General features: G+C 41.9%; 1 protein-coding gene and 1 non-coding gene across 2 annotated transcripts in view; both read left to right on the top strand.

Moving 5' to 3' along the window:
- Positions 1–23964, top strand: part of sgcd (sarcoglycan, delta (dystrophin-associated glycoprotein)) — a 479929-nt gene that overhangs the window by 139586 nt on the left and 316379 nt on the right. The gene's annotated exons all lie outside the window — the stretch shown is intronic.
- Positions 20861–21052, top strand: LOC145352030 (U2 spliceosomal RNA). Its single transcript, XR_013888490.1, has one exon. It is a non-coding gene; the product is annotated as a U2 spliceosomal RNA (small nuclear RNA).

Below are 23964 nucleotides of genomic sequence, written 5' to 3'. Positions count from 1 at the left end.
ATTCCCATAACTCCACACATTTATCCTCCTAATCCCCCTGACACTAGCTTGGCCAATGCACTAATCAGCACATCTTTGGACTGTGGGAGGAAACTGGAGCATCTGGAGGAAACCTGCAGAGACATGGGGAGAATGCACAAACTTCACACAGATAGTGACCCAAGGCCGGAATTGAATCTGGGTCCCTGGTGCTGTGAGGTAGCAGTGCTAACCGCTGTGTCATTGTGCCGCCCTTCTTAGATAATAGTCATGGCTGCAGCAGGCTCAGTGATGAAAGTAAGTTGTGAAACTCTGACTTTCATTTTGACTGTGGATGCAAGAATTTATCTCCAGCCCCATTACTCTCATCTTCCATGTGCTGCTTTTCTTGCTCCAACTGCAACTCTTGATTGTCCTCCTTCTCATATTGTCACAGGTAATTAGGTTTGATCTTTCCATGAAGAAACCTGAGTAATCTTTCTCCATTTGCTCTCTTACTCCTCAGAGAGTGCAGTTGGAAGCGAGGTGCATTCTTCATTTACTAGGAAAGTTCAAGCATAGTTGAACCACACAGCATATGTCACTGAGGACATTCAAGCAGCCACTTTATTCAATTTGAATGTATAACGTTCTTGAAGATGTTGAGACATTCAGGACAACCAATCTCTCCCACATTTCAAAAGCATTTTAACTCCTTCACATTTTATTTATTGAAATCATCCAAAATGAATAGAATTTGAATGTCTTGCTAAATTTCCATGTATTGCACCCAATGATCGTACTATGGCTGGAATTTTACCATTCCACTCACCACAGGAATCAGAGCAGGGGCGGGGCGGGGGGCAGACCTTGGAGAGGTCTGTTGACCTCAGGTGGGATTTTACGGTTTTGGGATGAGCGAGGTCATAAAATCCCGCCCTATGTGTCTGGAGTGAGCTTGATCAGTTCATTCACAGACTTATCTGCTGGAGGGAAACATATTCATAGTTTTTAAATTTAGTCATGAGATGTCCATGAGCAAATTGCCTTTGCAAAGGTGATGTGGAGTCATCTTTAACTGTTGGAGTCCATGTGGTGCTTTTCAAGGAGTTAGATATATTTCTTGGAGTGAAAGAGATCAAAGGAAATGGGTGGAAGGCAGGATCAGGATGCTGAGTTGGATGATTGGCCATGCTAATGATCACTAATGGTGGAGCAGACTCGAAAGGCTGAATGGCCTACTCCTGCTCCTATTTTCTATGTTACCCACAGTGCCTTTAGGCAGGGAGTTCAGGATTTTGACCCAGTGGTAACAGAAAAACAGCGATATCTTTCCAAGTCAGAATGGTATGTGACATGAGAAATGAGACCTGACCACCATGATATTCTTCGTCTTATTGTGCTAATACAGAATATTTACAGTGTCTTTGAAGGTAAGAAAAATGTTAACTTTTATTGGAAAAACCCTCACTGTGCGTCTTACCATGAGGTTTGATGAGAGAGAGAGAGAGAGCAAGGTCATGTGATATTGCATCATTTATTTGATATATATGTCTTGCTAGTATATCACACAGTTAGAATTACCCCCTTCTATCACATCACTCTGTCACCCCAGCCTCTGACTTCAATTTCATTTTCATAGGGACAGCGCTGGGTATGTTCACTAGTCTGCCTGAATGGGTCCTCAGCTTCTTTGGAGGAGATTGGGGATTTGAATCCCATGGGTGATCTCTAAAACTCTGCTGGGCAGAAAGAGAATTAATAGATGAATTGGGCTCAACTGTTTGATAAACACCTGGATTGATAGTAGATAAATGCAGCACCTCTGATCTGGTGTGATAGGCTGGTGCAACGACAATAATCTCTCCGTCAATGTCAACAAAATAAAGGAAATTGTCATCAACTTCAGGAAGCATAGAGGAGAACATGCCCCTGTCTACATCAATGGGGACGAAGTAGAAAGGGTCGAGAGCTTCAAGTTTTTAGGTGTCCAGATCTGGTCACCCCCATTCCAACACTATAGTTAAGAAAACACTCTAACACTTCCACATTCTCAGAAGATGAAGGAAATTTGGATTGTTAACTACGACTCCCACCAACTTTCACAGATGCACCATAGAAAGCATTCTTTCTGATTGTGTCACAGCTTGATATGGCTCCTGCTCTGCCCAAGACCACATGAAACTACAAAAGATCGTGAATGTAGCCCCAATTCATCACGCAAACCAGCCTCTCATCCACTGACTCTGTCTACACTTCCCGCTGCCTCGGCAAAGCAGCCAGCGTAATTAAGGACCCCACACACACCAGACATTCTCTCTTCCACCTTCTTCCTTCGGGAAGAAGATACAAAAGCCTGAGGTCATATACCAACTGACACAAGAACAGCTTCTTCCCTCCTGCCGTTGGACTTCTGAATGGACCAACCTTACATTAAGTTGATCTTTCTCTACACTCTAGCTATAACTGTAACACTACATTCTATACTCTCTCATTTCCTTCCCTATGAATGGTATGCTTTATCTGTATTGCATGTAAGAAACAATACTTTTCACTATATGCTAATACATGTGACAATAATAAATCAAATCAAAAACCAAATCAAAAAGTTGCTTCTGTGTAGTGATTAATGCACGCTTGTTTTGTCTCACAGTACCATTATCTTTTGGATAATCTGTGACTGTTGTGTCTGTTCAACCACTTGTCCACGGCAAACTTGTTCTCACCTCCGAACTAGCTCTCCCAATCAGAGGGAGGTTTCGTGACATTTGTCATAGTCCAATCCAGTTGGATGATACTCATCCTCTTTCTCCCTCACCTTGTACAAGGCATCAGCTTGTACACATAAGTGTGTGTGGGAGAGTTGGGAGTTGAGTTCTTAGTCTTCTTCCCATTAGGAGTTCACATGATACTAAACTATTTTGGAGTGGAGTTGAATGATAGTTCAGAAGTCACATTGGATGTCATCATTCTTATTCAGCAATTCTTTCACTCGACGCCTTCCTCTTTCAGCTTTGCCATTGGTTTTAGGCTATCCTGTGAACTGGTACTATGAACAAATCCATATGATGCTGTTAACAATTTAAAGTATTCATTGGAAAACTATAGTCTGTTGTCTGAAATTGCAAGGTCTGAGATTCCATGGGTTGCAAAATGCGACTGCGCAGTTGCTTAACTTGTACTCATCTAGAGTGATAATCTACTACAATTAAAAACATTTTACTTCTGTGTTCAAAGAGATCCATCCCAAGACATTCCCATTGCCTTGATGTAAAGGAAGATGACATCTGTATTTCTCTTGTCTCCTGATGATGAATAGCGCAAATAATAGTTTGATATCAATCTTTATAATAACTTTGCTCTGGCTTATCATTTTGTGACACCCAAATATTCCTAGTGAAATTGTTGCAGTATGTCGAGTATCAGAATCCTTAGAATGATCACCATATCTATCACTATAGATAAATCACCAACTGCATTGGAGGTGTCCTCTGTTCATAGTATTGTCTAAGAGTGGCATTGTGTGGCATTTATAACTGGCCAACCTTTGACAGAGTCCTCTCTGGAGTACGTGCTTCATCACATTTCGGAATATCTCTGATTTCATTCTGTCATTGAGTTGTTGCTGGGAAAGTTGTGGTTGTTATCAATGCAAAGGTTTCTACTTCTTCAGCGAGGATTACATCACCTTGTTCAAGTGTTGAAATGGAATACGGAACAAAACATCTGCTGTAGCCTGTTGTTTTCCCAGAACATTTTCTGGCTTTGCATCAAACCTCATTTTCCTCAGTCTGAATTTGTTGTGCTCATGGAAACATTTTTGCTGAATCCTTAGAATTTAAGAGTTTCAGTAAAGATCTGTCATCTGCCTCTACCTTGAATTGGAAACCAAGAACTTAATCTGCAAATATTTCACAAGCCTATGTATTAGCTCATGCTTCTTTCTCTATCACTGCATATCTCTCAGTCTCTGTCAGTGAGTGGGATGCATAGTAAAGTGATCTACACTTTTGATCTGTCTGTATCTGAAAGACAGCACTCCCAATCCTGTAGAAGATGCATCTGCAACAATGATAGTGGGTAGCTCTGGGTCATAATGAACTAAAATATCAGGTGATATCAGCACTTTTTTGATATTCTCAAAAGATTTTCTTCCCATGTATTATCTTGTCATAACATGGCTTATTGAGAATATCAGGGTTGGGCAAGAACTTTCCAACCTGATTTATCGTACCCAGGGATCGCCAGAGCTCAATTAAGTTCCAAGTACTGGAAACTCTCTGAATGCTCTTAACTTCTGTCCATCAACTCCGATGCCGTATGATCCAAAATATGCCTGATAGTTGGCTGTGAGAATGCGCATTTGTTGTTGAGTATAATTTTTGCTTCTTCTGGGTATTGCTCACTCTCCAGTGTCATGTTTGGTCTGAGTGAAGTAATTTATTAAGATATCATCCATGTGATGTATGATTCTATGCAATTCTTCTAGGATAATTGACACTGTCCTCTAAAAGATTTCTGGCATCTGATGTGATGCTGAAGGGTGATCTTTTGAAACAATGCCTCCTAAACGGTATAATAAAAGTTGTAAGCAACTTAGCCTCATCATCGAGGGGGTAATTATAAAAAAAACACTATTTGCATCTACCTTTACGAAGATTGAACTCTTGCCCAATTTTGTTAAACTCTCAGCCACAAAATGACGTAGGATGAACTTTGCATTCACCAGCTTTGTTCAGTTGTGTAAGATTGACATAAATTCTTGAAAGTCTTTGGGTTTTTGCATTGGAACCATCGAGTCAGGTCTGTCGCTGGTGAAATAGCCCCTTGTTTCAACACGGAGTAAATTTCCTTCTTTACATTTAGCACAAGTGGATGAGGAACCTTCCTGGGTGTAAACAGACATGCTCACTTCATTTCAGGACCAAGGATGCTGGGGTACACTGAAATTCAGCTCTGAATTTTTTAGGTTGATCTTTTCGGCTTTTCAGTTCCTCTGCTGTGCAAAGCAGTGGAAGTTAGTGCAGGCTTTGCTGCTCAGGAGTGAACTGCTCTGGTTCAGCATCACATACAAGATTTCAATACATTATCTCTCTATACTGAAAGGTTGCATCCAGTTGTTCTATGACCTTGAGTTCCATATCCCCACACTTGTGTCGCTTTTTTTTGCATGAAGGCTGAATTTCTACAGCCATAGTTCAGCATCAGAAAGTGCTGAAGCTTCTGCACCTGTGTCTAACTTAAAACATGTTTTACTTTCCATGACTAGATTATCAGCTAGTAACTCCCATTTGGTTCCTGGTTCTCTCCAAGGAAAGAGATCTTAATATTATTAATATCTTCCACTAATGGATCCTGACTTTTCTTTTTGTTTATTCTGTGCAGACTTCTTGCCACAGCCCACAGCCTGCAAATGACCTTTCTTTCTCTGAAAATAGCATTCATTCTCTTTGGCAGTACAATTTTTACACCTCTGTTATTTTTTTCCTGTCACACCGGTTACAGTTAGCTGAGACAGTTTATGGATGCTTTTCCTGCCTCCCCTGCTTTTTTACGATCACCTCTCTGCCTTTACATTTCACATACTGCACTGAGTCAACCATCTTTGGATATAGTTCACCCTGCCACCATGAATCACCTCTTAATTTTACTTCCTGACCTCAACTTGTCGCCTCAGTTGAATTGTCTTTGTTAAGTTTAAATCATCTCTGGACTGCAAATGGACTGACAATGCTTCATCCAAGAATCCAATAACAGTTCTATCCCTGATTAGTTCATGTTGTCATATTCACAGTTCTCTGCAAGTCTATACAGATCATTGATAAATGCATCAATACTTCTCTTTGTCAATAGATATGCTCATTAAATTTAGCCCACTAGACAATGGTATTCTTTTTCAGATTGAAGTAGGTATCAAGTGCTTTTATTACTTCATTGTACCTAGCTTTGTCTTCATTACACCGTGTCTGATTATTGGCTGCACTGCCACCCATCGGATATAATAGTGTACTGACCAGCTCACTGCTCCTCTTCATAGTAAGGCCTGGTGCAATATCTGGTAAGTTGTCAGCATCAATTTAGTTATGTCTCATTTGGTTGAGACTTGTGACCTGCTCAAAGCTTTCTAGTAATTGCAAAGACTTTCCCATGCTTATTTTTTTCAGACATTGCTACGATTAAATAATCATGGACTGCTAAGATAAGGAAAATGTTATTTTTTATTGGAGTATCTCTTACTGCTGTGACATTAGTGTACGCTTAGGTATTTTTTAAATCACGTTCTCTGTAGCTGTCAGCTCTCATTGTGGCACTGGGTTGTCTGTAGGAGTCCTTTTATTGCTCCTTACGTGGCTTCAAAGGGGATTGTTTATTTTTTCTTTGTGAATTAGTTTTAGGACCCTGCATTGTCAAGAAGAAGAATGTTCGCAGGCCAGGTGACAGGAGATCTTTCATTTTCAGCACAGGTTTTAGTTCTAGAAGGGACATCAAGCTGGAAAGAAGTCTCTCTCTCTCTTTCTCTCTGCCTGGTTTTGGGAAATTCTACTGGTTAGCTGAAAGCCTTCCTGGAGTAGAAAATCTGCTGTGGAAGCATTTCATTTATGGGATTAGTTTGATTGTTAAATGTTATACATTATTGTGATTGTTTTGTTTGTAATTGGTAACAGTTATTGCTAATGTTCTTACTAAACATGTTAACCATATTCTTAAATAAACTTTGTTTGATAAAAGCTCCCTAGTGGGTTATTTGAATCATACTCCCGGTGAAACATATCATGCTTATCTTAGCCAAATTCAAGGTGTAAAACTTATGATCCAGGCATGCTTCATAAAACACTTTGGAGTTTCTGATCTGAACCATAACATTGTACCTATATCCTACCGTGAGGTTCTATTGGAAAGAGCATGATCACTACCTATGATAATGTATACTTTTCATTAACATATTGCACCATTAGAATTAACACCTTGTACTACAACCTTAAGGATGGAATCACTTGCCTGACACTAAAGTTGGCAGTTTCCACAGTGCAAGGTCTGAGTCATACAGCTTAGTTTTGTTGCATGTAATTAAGAAAAGTAAGGTTCAATTGTTGTAGATGTCAAGTCAAATAATTGATATCACTGTTAACTTGACTCAATTTTAAGTTTTTAATTATGGATACTTAATGCAAGGTCATTTCACAACGAAGTTCGCTTTTGATCTGAAAGTGCCAATGATTAATGTTAGGGTGGGATGAGTGTGGAGTGGCAGGGAAACCACTTCTTGTGGAACATATGCACACATTTAAGAGTCCAAGTAATCCTTATTCTACTCTTCTTAATGAATGGCATATTGTATATGTTCTTGACCTCATAAATACACACCAAATGGCCATTTGTGTTGAGGCAGGAGAATTCCTTACAGAAAATACAATGACGCTTAAAAAGCATAATAAATCTATCATGCCATCTTCAGTACAGTTCTCATAAATAAATGACATAGCATCATGGTATTAGATTTTATACAAATAAAGGGCTAAATGGCTTTATTTATGGATGGCAGTAATGACTGGATTGTGCAGTTATTGAAGATTTGAGTAAATTTAGGCTATCAGGTATAGAAGAGTTCTCAGTCAATGCACTTCATCGATGCTGGAGTGACTATCATTGGTATTGATTGACTCATAATTACAGCATAAAGCAATGTGAGCAGAGCTTGCAGTTTGTGTGTGATGTGATACAGCAGTGATAATGATGGCTGCTTTTCATTGTCAAAGTACTTCAACTAATTTTGCCTTGCACACAAATGTGCTTCTGTGTTTGAATATTTTGTCATTTTTAATAAAGAAGGTTTGAACACAGTGTAAACACATTTCAATCATTCACGATGCCAATCATTGTTGACTTGCATGTTCATTCCATTTGCTATGCAGTCCTGTTTATTTCCTGGGGCAAATGCAGCAAATCACTTGTGTGAATCGTGTGTCTTTTTATTGTTTCATCAGCTTCCAATTCTATAGATTTTATTTAACCATTGGGCCAAGTGCAAAGCTTATTGAGAGTTACATTAATGCCATTTCATAGACTTGAACATCTGTGCATCCAAAACCGACAGGCAAGAAGGACCAGCAGGTCATTAAGCCTGCCCTTAACAGGAAGAACACTGCTTCAGTGGTACAGTAAGTTAGTCAACAAGTGCTGAAGCATAGACACGTATCTATAGATACAAAGGAGGATACAAACTACAAAGAGCTATGGATTGGTTAAGTGAGTGAACAAATATTTGACAGATGATTTACAATGTGGGAAAATTTGAGATTACCCACCTTGGCAGGAAGAAGGGTGGCACAGTGGTTAGCACTGCTGCCTCACAGTGCCAGGGACCTGGGTTTAATTCTGGCCTTGAATCACTGTATGCACAGAGCTTGCATGTTCTCCCTGTGTCTGCGTGGGGTTCCTCTGGATGCTCCAGTTTTTTCCCACAGTCCAAAAATGGTCAGGTGAGGTTGATTGGCCATGCTAACTTGCCCCTTAGTGTCAGGGGACTAGCAGGGTAAATACATGGGGTTATGGGGATAGGGCCTGGGCAGGATTGTTGTTAGCGCTCGATGAGCCAAATGGCCTCTTCTGCAATGTAGGATTCTATGGAGAGAAAAGCAGAATATTATTATTTAAACGGAGGAAGACTAAAGCATACTGTGGCACAACACGATCCAGGTGCCCTTGCACACAAATCCCAGAAAGTCAGCATGCAGGTGCAGCAAGTATTAAGAAAGCAAATGGAATGTTGATTACAAGGAGAATGGAATTTAAAAGTACAGAAGTCTTGCTACAACTTGCAGATGGCATTGGTGAGACAATACCTGGAGTACTGGGGTACAGTTTTGGTCACCTTACTTATGGAGGAATATACTTGCATTGAAAGCAGTTCAGAGAAGATTCACTAAGTCTACACTTCCCGCTGTCTCAGAAAAGCAGCCAGCATAATCACTACCTCACGCACCCAAACATACTCTCTTCCACCTTCTTCTGTCAAGAAAAAGGTCCAAAAGCCTAAAGTCAAGTACCATACAATTTAAGAACAGCTTCTTCCCTACTGCCATCAGACTTTTGAATGTTCCTACGCCGCATTAAGTTGCTCTTTCTCGAAACACAAACTATGACTGTAACACTACATTCTGCATTCTCTCATTTCGTTCTCCCCTCTGTACTCTATGAATGGTATATTTTGGTCTGCGTAGCACCCATGAAGTAATATTTTTCACAGTGTACCAATACATGTGACAATAATGAATCAAATCAAAAAATTCAATGTTTTATTTTACAGACAGTCAGTTTGCCTGGTGGGAATGCAGCAGATCTCAGGGGGACCAGCCAGGGTAAATGCATGAGGGTATAGGAATAGGAATAGGACTTAGGTGGAATCTAGTACAGACTAGATGAGTTGAATGGCCTCCTTCTGCACTGCATGATTCTATGATAGGTCAATTTCTGGGATGGGAGATTTGGCTTATGAGGAAACTTGAAGCAGATTAGGCCGAAACTTCTTGGAGTTCCAACGAGTTTGAGATGATTTTGTGGGAACATAAAATTCTGAGGGGTCATGAAAGGTTAGATGCTGACGCTCTTTGGGAAATCTAGAAACAGGGCAGTACAGTTTCAAAATATGGGGGGGTGGGATTCTCTGGCCGCTCTTGCCACATTACTAGAGAATCCTGTCTGAGGTCAATGGCCCTTTGCATGGTTTCCCCCCCTCCACCCTGCAGAATGAAAGAAATCCCCCGGGGTCTTTCCTTTAAGATGGAGATGAGGAGGAATTTCTTTCTTTCAGTGGGTCACTAGTTTTTGGAATTTTCTTCCCCATGAGCGGTGGAGACTAGATTAACATATTCAAGGCTGAGGTGGACAGATTTTTGATTGACAATTGAGTCGAGAGTTATGGGGGAGCGGTGGGAGAGAGGGTGCGGGGGAGCAGGTGGAAAAGTGAAGCCAAGGCTACAATCAGATCAGCAATGATCTTATCGAATGGCAGAGCTACCCCGAGGGGCTGAATGGACTACATTTGTTTCCTTTTCTTATGTTCTTAAATCCATACTGATAAGCTCCGGATGGGGGTATCAGCAGGGAATAAAAGAAATTAGCCAAGGACTTAATGGAAAATTCATTTGAGCCCCAATCCAAATCCGTTATTTCAATGAATAACAGATGACTCAAGATACATCGTGGATGGTTTTACCTCTCTTTCTCTCAGTGGAGTTTTGCATGAGATATTTATATTTTGTTTTCTCCGTTTGATCAATATTATAAGTTTCCTAAAGTTCTGTCTCGCAAGCCTCACTCTGCACAGGAAACTTACCAGCAGTTTGCAGTTCAGAATACAAATCGTACTTTAACATGGGCAAAGGGATTTTGAACAGAAAATAATGATTTGATTAAAGATTACTGTTATGTATGAATTGTTCTGCAGCTCCATTTATAACTTCTATAATTACAGAACCACCCATTTCTTTAATTACAATGCTGCATAGTCTTATAATTATAATGTCATCGGGAACTGTAATTGTAACATCATACACTTCTCTAATTAGGATGTCAGTCATTTCCCTAATTTCAATATTGCTCCTTTGTCTAATTGCAGCACAATTTTACTTCTGCACAAATTTTCATTGTACATTTAATAGAAATTAATTCTGTATATCATCTATTAAACATACAGGAGTGTGAGAGGCCTATTGGGCCACTGTACACTAAATAAAGTGGTAGTGCACAGCCAAAAGCTACACATCTATATCAGCAGATCATAAACTGTGCAAATAATAGATGTCACTGTTTATGGTGCAACTATTATTGCAGTGGTTGCACTATAGGCTCAGTAATGAATTTGCCTCGTCCAGAGACTTGACCTAATTTTCGGTGAGGAGTCGGGAGGGACAAATTGGGAAACCTGAGGTGGGTCTAAAAGGGCTCTGCCTGCTATAGTTTTGTGCTGGAGAGGCAGGGGTGGGATGGAGTCAGACTTGTTCCCCCCCCACAGCTGGATAAATGCCAAGGTGAACTGGTTAGGAATCCAGCCATGAGTCTCTGGCATTTTGGTGCAGTTGGCCCAGCTCCTAGGCTCATCTGGCCCTCACCCCCTAACCTGGCTCGCATACCTACTACTGGCCTCCTCATATCCCCCATGCCCCCTCATCTCTTTCATAACCCTCCATGATCCTTCATTTCCCCCTTCCCCTCATATTCCTCATGCCCTCCTGCATATCTCTTCATACGCTTTCATATCCCCATGCTCACTCCATATGTATTCTGTAGCCACTATGGGTAGACCTGAATAAATGAACAAAATAAACTTGCAACCATGTAAGAGAATAAGACATATGAGCATAAGAGGCCATTCAGCCCATTAAGTCTGCTCCACCATTCAGTGAGATCCTGATTGATCTGATGTGTTAATCCTCAACTCCACTTTCCTGTCTTATCCCCATAACCCTGTTTCCCTTATTGATTAAAGATCTGTCTATCTCAGCCTTGAACATACCTAACAACCCAGCCTCTACAGTCCTTTAAGGTAAAAGAATTCCACAGCTTCACTACCCTGCTCCTCATCTCTGTCTTAATTGGGTGACTCCTTACTTTCAGATTATGCCGTATGGTCCCAGACTCTCCCACAAGGAGAAGCAGCATCTCAGCAACTACCTTATCAAGCCCCTTGAGAATCCTCTATGTCTCAATACGGTACCCCTTTATTCTTCAAAACTCCAATGAATACGTACTCAACCTCTCCTCACAAGAAAATCCCTCCATATCTGGGATCAACCTAGTGAACCTTCTCTGAACTGCCTCCAATGCCAGTATATCTTTCTTAAGGGAACCAAAATTATTCACAATATTCCAGGTATGGTCTAACTAGCGCCTTGTATAGTTTTAGCAAGGCCTCCTTATTTTTGTTCTGCATTCCCTTTGAAATAAAAGCCAACATTCCATTTGCCTTCATTGTTACCTGCTGAACTTGCATGCCAGACTTTTATGATTAATGCATAAGGACTCCCAAGTCCCCCTGTGCTGCAGTTTCCTGCACTCTTTCTCCAGTGAAATAACATTCAGCTCATTTATTCTTCCTACCAAAGCGCATAACTTCACATTTTTCCACATATTCCGTCTGCCAAGTTTTTGCCCACTTACTTAACCTGCCTATATCCCTCTGTAGACTCTTTGTGCAGAATTTTCCCATACTGCTGCCATGGACCATGCAAAGGTCAATTGACCTCGGGTGGGATTTTCCGGCCTTGGGGCAAGCGCGGGCAGGAAGTCCCGCTTATTGTCTCATCCTCACTACTTGCCTTTCCACTTACCTTTGTGTCATCAACAAACTTGACAACAGTACTTGGGACATACCCATACAAACTTGCCATCCCAAACCTACTCTCTTCCACCTTCTTCCATCAGGAAAAAGATACAAAACTCTGAGGACATGTATCAACTGATTCAAGAACAGCTTCTTCCCTGCTGCCATCAGACTTTTGAATGGACCTACCTCACATTAAGTTGATCTTTCTCTACACCCTAGCCAAGACTATAACTCTGCATTCCGCACACTCTTCTTTCCTTCTCTATGTGCGGGGTATGCTTTATCTGTATAGCACGCAAGAAACAATACTTTTCACCGTATAGTCGTATATGTGGCAATAATAAATCAAATCAAATCTAAATACATTCACTTCCTTCATCCAAGTTATGAATATAATTAACGTAATAAAGGTCCCGTGTTCAAAATCTGGCACCCTTGGGGCTGAGACCACACTGATTTCTAATTTTCCTGGTTTTTGAACACTAAAATCTGGTAGTTTATCCTCAACCAAATTCAAGGCAGGTTTGGTGGGGTCAAGGGTCATTCAGGCCAGCTCAGGGAACTAGATTGGTGCACCAATGTAAACAAGGCGGCAAAGTCAACAACTAATTTGGCATATTACTGAGAACTGGCACCAAGCCAAATTGTCCTGATATTTGGATGATAAGTCCAAATTTGACAGGACATCCAAATTTATATTTTCAAGAATATCTAGTTTTCAGACAATTCTGTTTTTAGGACAGCCAGATTTTGGATGTTCAGTCTGTAGAGCTTTCACACAAACACACATGCTGAAAAAAACTTCAATTTGTTAAACGCATTCAAAAGTATACATCCCCTCAAGTTGTCAATCTGTTGTAACAACAAACATTTATTTCACAAACAGCGTCCAAAACAGATAATCCTACAATAACTCAAAACTGTAAAATAAGAATGTCTATTCAGCTCCCCCCCACCCCCTGCTAAGAGGTTCTGGACCTTTTGGAACTCAGCCAAGGATTCATTAAGGGCTCAGCTATGATAACAAGTCCATGTGAAATCTCTGCAATGGAGTTTATTGAAATTGCAGAAATGATTGGATATGGTTTTTATGTAGTCACACCAATGACTTGTCAATCAATGTGTTCTAGCAGCAATTGCCTATTTTTCACTCTATGTGAAATCTGTTTTCTGGCTATTTTGAAATGTTGGGGTATAAATCACTTCAGATTTGGCCTGCCCACCATTTATGAATGTCTCCTGCATTGTTCTGACTCTGTGAAAATCTGGGTCCATAGACTGAATTTTATGGGCTCTCCCATGGTGGGATTTTACACCCCCATCGAAGTCAGTGGGCGTTTGAATGGCTTGCTACATTTTCCATGCTGTGCCCACTGTGATGGGGATGTAAAATTCCTAAGTTTGCATTCCACTATGAGACTTTTAGTTTGCTTTTTAAAAAAAGGTACAGGTTCATTGCTGCCCATTAGAGAAAGAAATCTACTGTTATTACCCATCTTACATATATGTGATTTTAGCCTCATACCCATATCACTGACTTCTACCCACCCTCTGAAGGTGTCTAGTAAGCCAAAAGGTTATATCAAGGTAATTGGAGTTGGACAATAAACGCTGGTCTTGTCAGTAGCTTGCACATCCCTAAAATTAATTTTCAAAGGCTCAAGTTTGGGTGACTCTTTAGTAATAAAAACCATAAGTGCTCACAGGTTAATAGTCCTGAAAAATTACTTTTGGGATAATAGAATTTCTTGTGATAATGCCATATTCTTACATTTCAGGAAAATGTGAGACTGATATAGTTCTAGAATCGCTACTGTGCAGAAAGAGGCCATTTGGCCCATCGAGTCTACACTGACTCTCTGAAAGAGCATCCCTCCTGGCCCTATGCCTTCTCCCTGTAACCCCGCACATTTACCATGGCTAATCCACCTAACCTGTACATCTTTGGACTGTGGAAACTGGAACACCCGGAGGAAACTATCGCAGACCTGGGGAGAATATGCAAGCTCCACACAGACAGTCAGCCGAGGCCTAAATGTCGAATCCCTGGGTCCTTGGGATTGTGAGGCAGCAATGCTAACCATTGTGCCACTATGCTTCTCTGAGGCAATTCATTAATTTGAAGTTAACTTAAACACAGTAACCTCTTATCTGAAGGCCCATGATTTTAACATCTTCAGATCCATGCATCAATCGTGTGTACATAGCATAGAAGCAACGTTGTGTCAGAGGAGAGGCAGGGAAAGAGAGGTAACTATAATGAAGGCCAATGACTCTCAACATTGGCCAGGCCAGTTAATGGCAGCACAAAAGATTCAGGCCCTAATTATAATGCAAGTTGGGTTTTGTGCAGATCAGTATTGACCTTTGAGGCTTGTGCACATCATCTAGGCAAAACTAAAGGAATACTGCACTATTACAAGTGCTGTCTTTTAGATGAAATGTTAAATTGACGCCATAGCACAACTAAAGAAGAGCAGGGGACATCTTCCCAGATCCATCTGGACTCCAGACGTCAGCTGTTTTTTCTCCTTACAGATGCTGCCAGACCTGTGAGATTTTCCAGCATTTCCTCTTTTAGTTACATCTTCCCAGTGTCTTGGCCAATATTTACCCCTCAACAGATATTACTAAAAATGAATAATTTGGCTATTCTCTCATTGTTGCTTGTACAACTTTGTTGGGCATCAATTGTCTGCACATTTTCCTGTGTTTAACCAGTATCTATACCTTAAGTGTATGAAAACTTCTTCACCCAAAGGGTTGTGAATCTGTGGAATTGCCTGCCCAGTGAAGCAGTTGAGGCGACCTCATTGAATGTTTTTAAGGCAAAGACAGAAAGATTTTTTGAACAGTAAAGGAGTTAAGGGTAATGGTGAGCTGGAGGTAAGTGGAGCTGAGTCCAAGAAAAGATCAGCCAGGTTTTATTGAATGGTGGCGGATCAGGCTCAAGGGGCCAGATGGCCTACTGTTGCTCCAGTTCTTATGTTCTTACAGACTTCTTTGTTTGTAAAGTGCTTTGGGATCTCTTGAAGTTGTGAAAGACATTATATAATTACAAGTTTTTGTTTCTTTCTTTGGGAGGTGATGGCCAAGTGGTATTATTGATAGCTTATTAATAAAGAAATCAGCTAAAGTTCTGGGAACCCAGGATTGAATCCTGTCCATGGCAGATGGTAGAATTGTATTCCATAAAAAAATCAGGAATTAAGAATGTACTGATGACCATGAAACCATTGTCGATTGTTGGAAAACCCCATCTGGTTTATTAATGTCCTTTAGGGAAGGAAATCTGTCTAAATGTGACTTCAAAGCCACAGCAATGGGGTTGACTCTCAACTGCCCACAGGGACCTAGGGATGGGCAATAAATGCTGGCCAGCCAGCGATGCCCATGTCCCACGAATGAATTAAGAGTAAACCTTAGTAGAGGGTGTTGATGTATAGATGCCCGAATCATGTTCTTGGTTTCGATGTGAAAGCCAGGCATTGGCTTGTTAAAACAAGTTGTGATGATGACATAAGCTTGGAGGCGACTGACAGCTTAGCGTAGTTTATGGACTGTGAATGCAGGACGCTGGCATGTCATCTCAAATAAGGACTTTCTGTGTGTGTGGATTACAAGAGCAGAAGCTGGAATTTCCTTATATTTGGCCACACTAGGCAGCGGTATTATCTTGCTGATTGATACATGCTTTGAAGGACAGTTTTGTCAGTGACAGTGATGAATAAGGCAACTGTTTCTGGACAGGTTCCAATTTCCTGCCAACTTTTACAGCCATTTGCAATGTATAACATCCAGCACAGCTTGAGAGCATTACTAAACTGAGGAATTGACTTCTTTTTTAGACAGCGAAGAACTCGGTGTCATAATTATGGAACAATGTGGGAGGGCAGTGTGGTGCTCAATCTTTCTTGGCAGAATTATTGACTTAACTTTTCTGAGCCCTGAAGATAACATATCATTCCTCCGCCTACTTCCCAATTCTGCCTGTATTTCCACATGGCAATTCATTCGCCGCTGGCCTTTCTGATGAGGAATTAAAGGGACATTATTTCTTTCGGAATAGCTGAACATATTCATTCCACCTATGACAGGGAAAAAAGACCTTTATCGGAATGGTGTCACGAGTGCAGGATGATGACTTAGCTCATTGCATTGAATGATCACAAACGGTTTGCTAAACATTCGCTTGTTAAGAAGTCATCAAAGGTCATCTTTAATTTCTTAATTAAAGACCTTCTTATTAAGAGGGTTTCAAATTCTGAAATGAAAAGGAATGGTGGCTCTCAGGAGCACAGAAAGCGCTGTGAGGAAAAGGACATCAAGTACATTGAGGGCAAATGGCAAATCTGATGCCCATCCCCGATGTGATTTTGGGCACAGTTGGCATTTAACCAAGTGCGAGGGTACCAGGTGGGAATCCTGCCAGCTTGCCCCCCTCTGCCCTCGGAAGATTCAAGGATGGCCTTCTGCCCTGCCACCACTCAGACCCTTAAGTGGTTCATTAATACCCAGGTAAGGGCATCACTTCCCTGCTGCTGGCACTTACCAGCAGCGGGGCAGGTGGGTGAGTCACCACTTGAGAAGTCGGAAAAACAAACCCTGGCGGGATTGCTTGCAAAAGATGTGCTGGTTAGGTGCATTAGCCATGCTAAATTGCCCCTCAGTGTACCCAAACAAGAGCCATAGTATGGCAACTAGGGGATTTTCACAGTAACTTTATTGCAGTGTTAATGTAAGCCTATTTGTGACTAATAAATAAACTTTACTTTAATCCTAGTCCTCAGATGGATGCAATGTTACTGGCAGTTGGTACCATTCCCCTTGTGGCACCGCTGGCAAGGTACAGTTGCCAGCCTGTAACTGACCAGAATCTTTGGGGTGCAGGATTTTCAAATCCTGGGTCTTTGATCCTAGGGAAGGTCTGCCATGGCCATATAAGTGCCTGCAAAGAGATGACAGGGGGCTCTCTCCAACTCTTTAGTTGGTGGGTGCGAAGCTCCCTTGCATATGAGAGATGATGTTAATTGCACAAAACTCAAATATAATGAATGATTAATTCCAAAATGAATTGGATTTCTTTTTTGAGAACTTGGCACAGACACATTGTAAGTTCTTTAATGCAGACAACCTGCATTCTTTTTAATAATTCCAAGATGAGATCAGGACACAAAACCTTTTTAAAAGGCACCTTTTTTGAAGTCAAGTGATGAACATACTCCTCACATTGAATTATTTTACACCTCAGCTTGAACCAAGCAAATACTCAGGGAGAGAGTGTTGTTAAGATACTGAGCTGATAACCAGTGGGTCACAAGTTGAAACTCCACCGTGGCAAATTGAAAAATTAAATTCAATCACTAGCACAGAAAAGTAAGCATGAAATCTCCTGGATTTTGAGACTCAACAGGTTCACTAAATTTCTTTCAAGAAACCGCATTCTACTGGGTCTGCCCTACATATGACTTTAATCCTATATTGTGCTCAGTTGACTGTTCACAGTCACAGGGCAGCCAAACTCACATCTTAAGAGCAGATTTTTAAAAATCTTAATGGCAGCTTTGCTCGGAGCTTATGTGGCTCTTTACTATGATGCTGTCATGTGTGGTGAAGAGTGGACATAGGCGCGTTAGTCTGATTTATGCAGATTTAATAACAGTGGATCAGATCGAAGTATAGTTTAGGTAGTTGATGCTTCTGCTCACTGTTCTGCAGGGTACTGGGGTATGCTTTGCATCTACATTTCTTTGAGTTCTAATTCTTGACTAGATGCTATGTCACCGGGAGACATGAAGAATAGGATTGTTGGACCCTGCTGCAGCCAGTGAAGTGCGGGGTGGGGGAGGTAAGAATCAAATAGTCCTGCCCATCGGCATGTCAGTTTCCCAGCTCCATTCTACCTCACTGCTACTTATGGCTGATTCAGACCCAGGGGATGGGGAGTAACAGGCTTGAAGCCGAGCAGACTCCTTTAGAGTCACGTGCAGGCCAATTAAAAGATAATGACTTGACTGTTTTCCTCCTGCTTCTGGAACCTGTCCGTCAATCTTAATTGGATGGTGAACCTGTTTCCATGGGCATGGTGGCAGAGTGGTTAGCACTGCTGCCTGACCGTGCCAGGGACCGATTTCCGGCTTGGATCGCTGTACAGAGTCTGCACGTTCTCCATGTGTCTGCTTGGGTTTCCTCCAGATGCTCCAGTTTCCTCCCGTGGTCTGAAAGACGTACTGGCCAGGTGCATTGGTGATGCTAAATTCTCTCTCAGTGTTCCCAAACAGGGGCCAGAGTGAGGATTTTCACAATAACTTCATTGCAGTGTTAATGTAAGCCTACTTGTGACACTAATAAATAAATCTTGAACTTTGGATTAAAAGGGCTCCCCGTGAGACAATCACAGTAAGGGATTGCCCTCCCTAGCCCCGGGGTGTTATTGGCACCCGGAAACAGTGTTTCCCACCTGTGGAAGGTAAGTTGGGCACAAAGAATAAGTCACCTCACTTTCAAGCACTTCATAACAGATGAGCCCCAAATTTGGAGTCAATGAAGGAAGAATTAATACTTTTCATTGTGCTTACAACTGCCTACAGGCCTTTGAGCAGCCGTTTACAGTAGTTGGAGATTATTTTCAGTGTGACATCCCACACACCCCCACCCCCACCTCTTTACAATATCTGTGTTGTGTGTGAGAAAGATAAGAAGAGTGAGTCTTCTCAACCAATCAAACTGAAGAAACCTCACAGAGAGAGCCAGTCGGGCCATGTGATGTGGTGACCAGTGTGAGCAGGATTTCAAAATCATCATCCCAGAGATTGACTTGGGATGCTGATGATCCTGAGACAGTTTGTAATTTCCAAAAGGCCAGCAGTGTGGTGGAGGGAGGGAACGGGAACCCCGCATGTCAACTATTAATGGAATGTTATGTTCCTTAAAGTGTTGTTAAGGGGCCTGTCCATTGCTGAAAGACATTTTTTAACTTTATTTCAACACACCCGACCTGTCTGGTACTCAGAGTTGCAAAACTGTCAGGTTTACTGTGAGGCCAGGTGAAGAATATTTTTCTGTGTGTTAAACGTTTTCCTTCATGGACCTGTGAGGCTGAGCCTTCATTTTCTTTAGAGTAGAATTGAATAGAATCTCTACAGTGCAGAAGGAGGCCATTCGGTCCATCAAACCTGCACGGACTGTTATAGAACATAGAACATTACAGCGCAGTACAGGCCCTTCGGCCCTCGATGTTGTGCCAACCAGTGGGACCAATCTAATGACTCTCTAACCTAAACTATTCCAATATTATCCATTATCCAGGCCCTATCCCCATAACCACATGTATTTTACCCCATTAATCCCCTTAACCTATTATATATATATTTTGGGACTCTAAGGGGCAATTTAGCAGGGCCAATCCACCTAACCTGCACATCTTCGGACTTTGGGAGGAAAACGGGAGCACCTGGAAGAAACCCATGCAGACATGAGGAGAATGTACAAACTCCACACAGATAGTCACCCAAGGTTGGAATTGAACCTGGGTTCCTGGTGCTGTGAGGCAGCAGCGCTAACCACTGTGCCACCTTGCTACCCCTGTGTCCCATGCGTGGCCCATTCTAACCCCATTAACACTGTTGACCCTGTACAGTGCTGCCTGTTCACTTTGACAAGGCAGTGGCAGTCCCAACATGGTTGCTGACTAACTTTTCCACACATACTCTGTGGTAGCAGGCAGCTCTTCGCCCCACTAATTGTGTACTCAGCTTGTCTCCTTCCAATGATCTCATTTACATTTGAAAATAGCATCGCTGAGTCACAAGTTTGGGACCCGGAATTTATCCGGGAGCAAGGTTCATGAACCCAAATTGAAAATCCAGCTCCAGAGTGAACCAATAAAGTGTAAGTTTAAAATATTTATTTCAATGTAAAATCATGTACAGCAAATGAACCAATGGAAAGAATCATAGAATCCCTACAGTGCATTTGGCCCATCATATTTGCGCCAAGCACAATCCCACCCAGTCCTAATCCTGCAACTTCACAGGTTTATCCTGCTAATCCCCTGATACTAAGGCAATTTACCATGGCTGATCAACCTAACCTGCACATCTTTGGATTGTGGGAGGAAACCGGAGCACCCGGAAGAAACCCACGCAGGCACGGGGAGAATGTGCAAACTCTTTATAGACAGTAACCTGAGGCTGGAATTGAACCCAGTTCCTTGGAGCTGTGAGGCAACAGTGCTAACCACTGTGCCACACTACCACCCCAGAGAAAGATGAGATTAAGAGTGAGATAAATAAATGAGGCAGCAAGAAAGGCTGTTTGGCAGTAATTAAGATTTATAATGTTGTTAAATATTCAGCTGAATACACAAGTGACAATTTCTGCTGGCCTGTCTAGTGGGTTATCAGTGGGTATGTAGTTGAATTTCACATTCATTGCACATTCTAGTGCCAAGTCCCTTAACAAGGTACAGGGAAAGAGTGTGGAGGACAAGGGTAAATCAGACAGAAACACCATGATTTCCATGCATGACTGATTCCAATGCATGGATATCCCACTGCATGTGTGTGGACACTGGAGATGGCTTCTCGGCCTTTTGGCTAAGATCAAGTGTAGTATCGACATACTGCACTTGGTTGAAGTCATTAGGTTACATTTCAGCTTCATTTGAAGCAATTTTTTAAAGTGGCATCTCAGCCTTTTGGCTAAGATGCAAATGAGATCAAGCCTTGGAGGAGGAGCTACACCTACTCCAATCAGCTTGGATCATGTAGATCAAGCCCAAGACAGGAGGTGAGAGCCCTGTCTTGTCAGCTTGGATCAGGAATGTCCCAACTTGTTGGGACTCTGAATTGGATTTAATTTGACTTGATTGGATTGGAATAAAGTTTAAAAAAAAATGTGTGTGGACACTGGAGATTGCCTTCCAATTTACTTCATAATAAAAGTGAGTAGAGATGGTGCATGAATGATAGTGAGGCTGTTTATTTTTAGTGAAACATTGGTAGAGACCTGATAGTACCTCACACACTCACTTCCTTGGTCGGAGAAAGCAACAATCAGCTCACAAAAACATGTGACTGGTGTGATCATAAATAAGGAATAGATGGGTGGAGGTGGCACAGTGGTTATCAGTGCTGCCTCATAGCACCAGGGATCCGGATTCAATTCTCAGCCTGGATCCCTGTCCGTGTGGAGCCTGCATGTTCTTTATGTGTCTGTGTGGGTTTCCTCCGATTTCCTCCCACTGTCTGAAAGGCATGCTGGTTGGGTGCATTGCTAAATTTCCCTCAGCGTTCCCAGACAAGTGCCAGAATGTGGCGACTAAGGGAATTTCATTGCAGTGTTAATGTAAGCCTGCTTGTGACACTAATAAATAAATTTTAAACCTAAGAGTGGAGTAAACACTATAAATCGCACAACACATTTTCCTGCAGAGGTTTTAAAATCTAACTTGAAATCTTAGCTAGTTAAGCCTGCCTCAGAATGAGTCACCTCTTCCATACAAGGGATAAAACTAGCCTCAGTGCTATTTGGAAGAGCTGTGGTAAATATCTTGCTGAGAAAATGGTGCATGTGGATCAGAATTTCTATAAACTGCTGGTGTACATATAAGTGAACTGATGTACATCTGTTGATCTGTATCATTTATATCTTTGAACGTCAATCTGTTTAATGGTGCTGCAGCTGAATGTAACAGAAAATGCTTTTACAGAAAGTGATCTTTTCTCCAGTATGTTTGTCAGTGATTGAACAATGAATGGCATGCCAGCCTGACACATTTCATTGTGCTCAGCAAAAAAAAACACGTGAATGATTCAAGAATATTTCATGTCTGGGTCAAGATTATTATGGCTGGAAAGGAATACTCCAAACCAGTAGAATCTTTCAAATCATTTTGTTAAAAACTTTTGCAAAATGTAGATAGCCCTTAAGACAAGTATCTCCCAATGTTGGAATTGTATACATTATTGATGAGAGAAGAGCGCTGTGTGTGGCAAGGAGGGGTGTGCGGGGGTGGTTTCCATCTATTGGAATTGTATTTAGATGGAATGAATGTGAAGCTGTTAAATCCATTAAAAATTCCAGTCTTAAAGCTAGGTTCTCATCTGCAAAGAGAGGTAGGCAGCAAATGTGCTGTTGCTAACCTTCAGACTGATTTTTATTATTCTCATCATGGAGATGATAATATTGGAGGAGGCTTGGAGAGGATCACTGATCTTTAAACAGTGCCCCCTATAGATCAACCCCCCCGCCCCCCCCCTCCACACACACACACACACAAGAGGAAATATCCTCCCAGCATCTATCTGCTGAAGAATGTTAAGGATGCGATTCTCTGGTCTTCCAGCCTTGTGTTTCCCCACCGGTGGGAGGTGGCGTGTTGTTTGCTAGCAGTAGGGTTCTCTGGTCCCACCACTGTCAGTGGATATTCCCATTGACGTCACTCCCAGCCAGTGGGAAGCCCATGACTGGGAGTGCGCTGGTGGGACTGAGAATCCGCTAACGTGAATGACTGGAGAATTCTGGCCTATATGTTTCCATAAGATCCCCTCTCATTCTAAACTCTGTTTAGGCTCAACCTGCTCAACGTTTTCTCATAATACAAGCCCTTCATCCAAGGAATCAGCTGAATGAACTTTCTTTGGATTGATTCCAATGCATGGATATCTCTGCTTAAGTAAGGAGACCAAAAATTGTACACAGTACAGCCAGTGTGGTCTCAGCAATGCATTGTACAGCTGTAGTGAGACTTGCCTACTCCATCCCTCTTACAATAAATATTCCATTTGCCTTCCTAACCACTTGATGTACATGTATGATAACCTTTTGCTATTTTTATACCAGGACATCCAAATCCTACAGATGGCATGGTGGCGTAGTGGTTAGCACTGCTGCCTCACAGTTTGATTCCTGGCTTGGCTCACTGTGTGGATTTTGCATGTTCTCCCCATGTCTGTGTGGGTTTGCTCCGGCTGCTCCAGTTTCCTCCCACACTGCGAAAGACGTCCTGGTTAGGTGAATTGGCCATGCTAAATTCTCCCTCATTGTACCCCAACAGGCACTGGAGTGTGTTGACTCCCACCTAAGTTTCAACTTCTAAGTGTTTTTCTTGCTGCGATGATTAAAACCTATTCACGTTCAGTCAACAAACAGCTAACTGTCACTGCCAGACAATCTGTTGATTGGACTCCTAAACTAGCTTGCCGTTTCAAAGTTCTAAGTCATAGGAACATAGAATCATAGAATCCATACATTGCAGAAGGAGGCCATTTTGCACTTCGAGCTTGCACTGACAACAATCCCACCCAGGTCCTAATCCCGTAGCCCCACATATTTATCCTCCTCATCCCCTTGACACTAAGGGGCAACTTATCATGGCCAGTCAATCTAACTCACTCACCTTTGGTGGTCAGTGCCTGATGTATTTAATTTAAGTTACAGTAGGTATTCTGCGGCTCTAATAATTTACCAGAGATTCTCCCAACAACACCAAATTCCCACATTGGCACTCGTATCTCAGTGCCTAAGGACCAGTCGCACTCTGAACACCAACGCTCGGGCTAGAATTTTCCAGTCCCTCCCATTGGCAGGAACACACAGTCCCTGCTGAAGACAATGTACAAGTGAGTGGCTAGTTGTATCGACCACAGGGGAAACTGGAAAATCCAGGCCTCAGTCTG

The sequence above is a fragment of the Carcharhinus amblyrhynchos genome, chromosome 13 (genome assembly GCF_965287045.1).
Source record: "Carcharhinus amblyrhynchos chromosome 13, sCarAmb.v2.hapA, whole genome shotgun sequence".
In the NCBI taxonomy this organism is placed as follows: domain Eukaryota; kingdom Metazoa; phylum Chordata; class Chondrichthyes; order Carcharhiniformes; family Carcharhinidae; genus Carcharhinus; species Carcharhinus amblyrhynchos.
The sequence above is the reverse complement of the archived record's forward strand: the minus strand, read 5'-3'. Positions and strand labels throughout refer to the sequence as shown.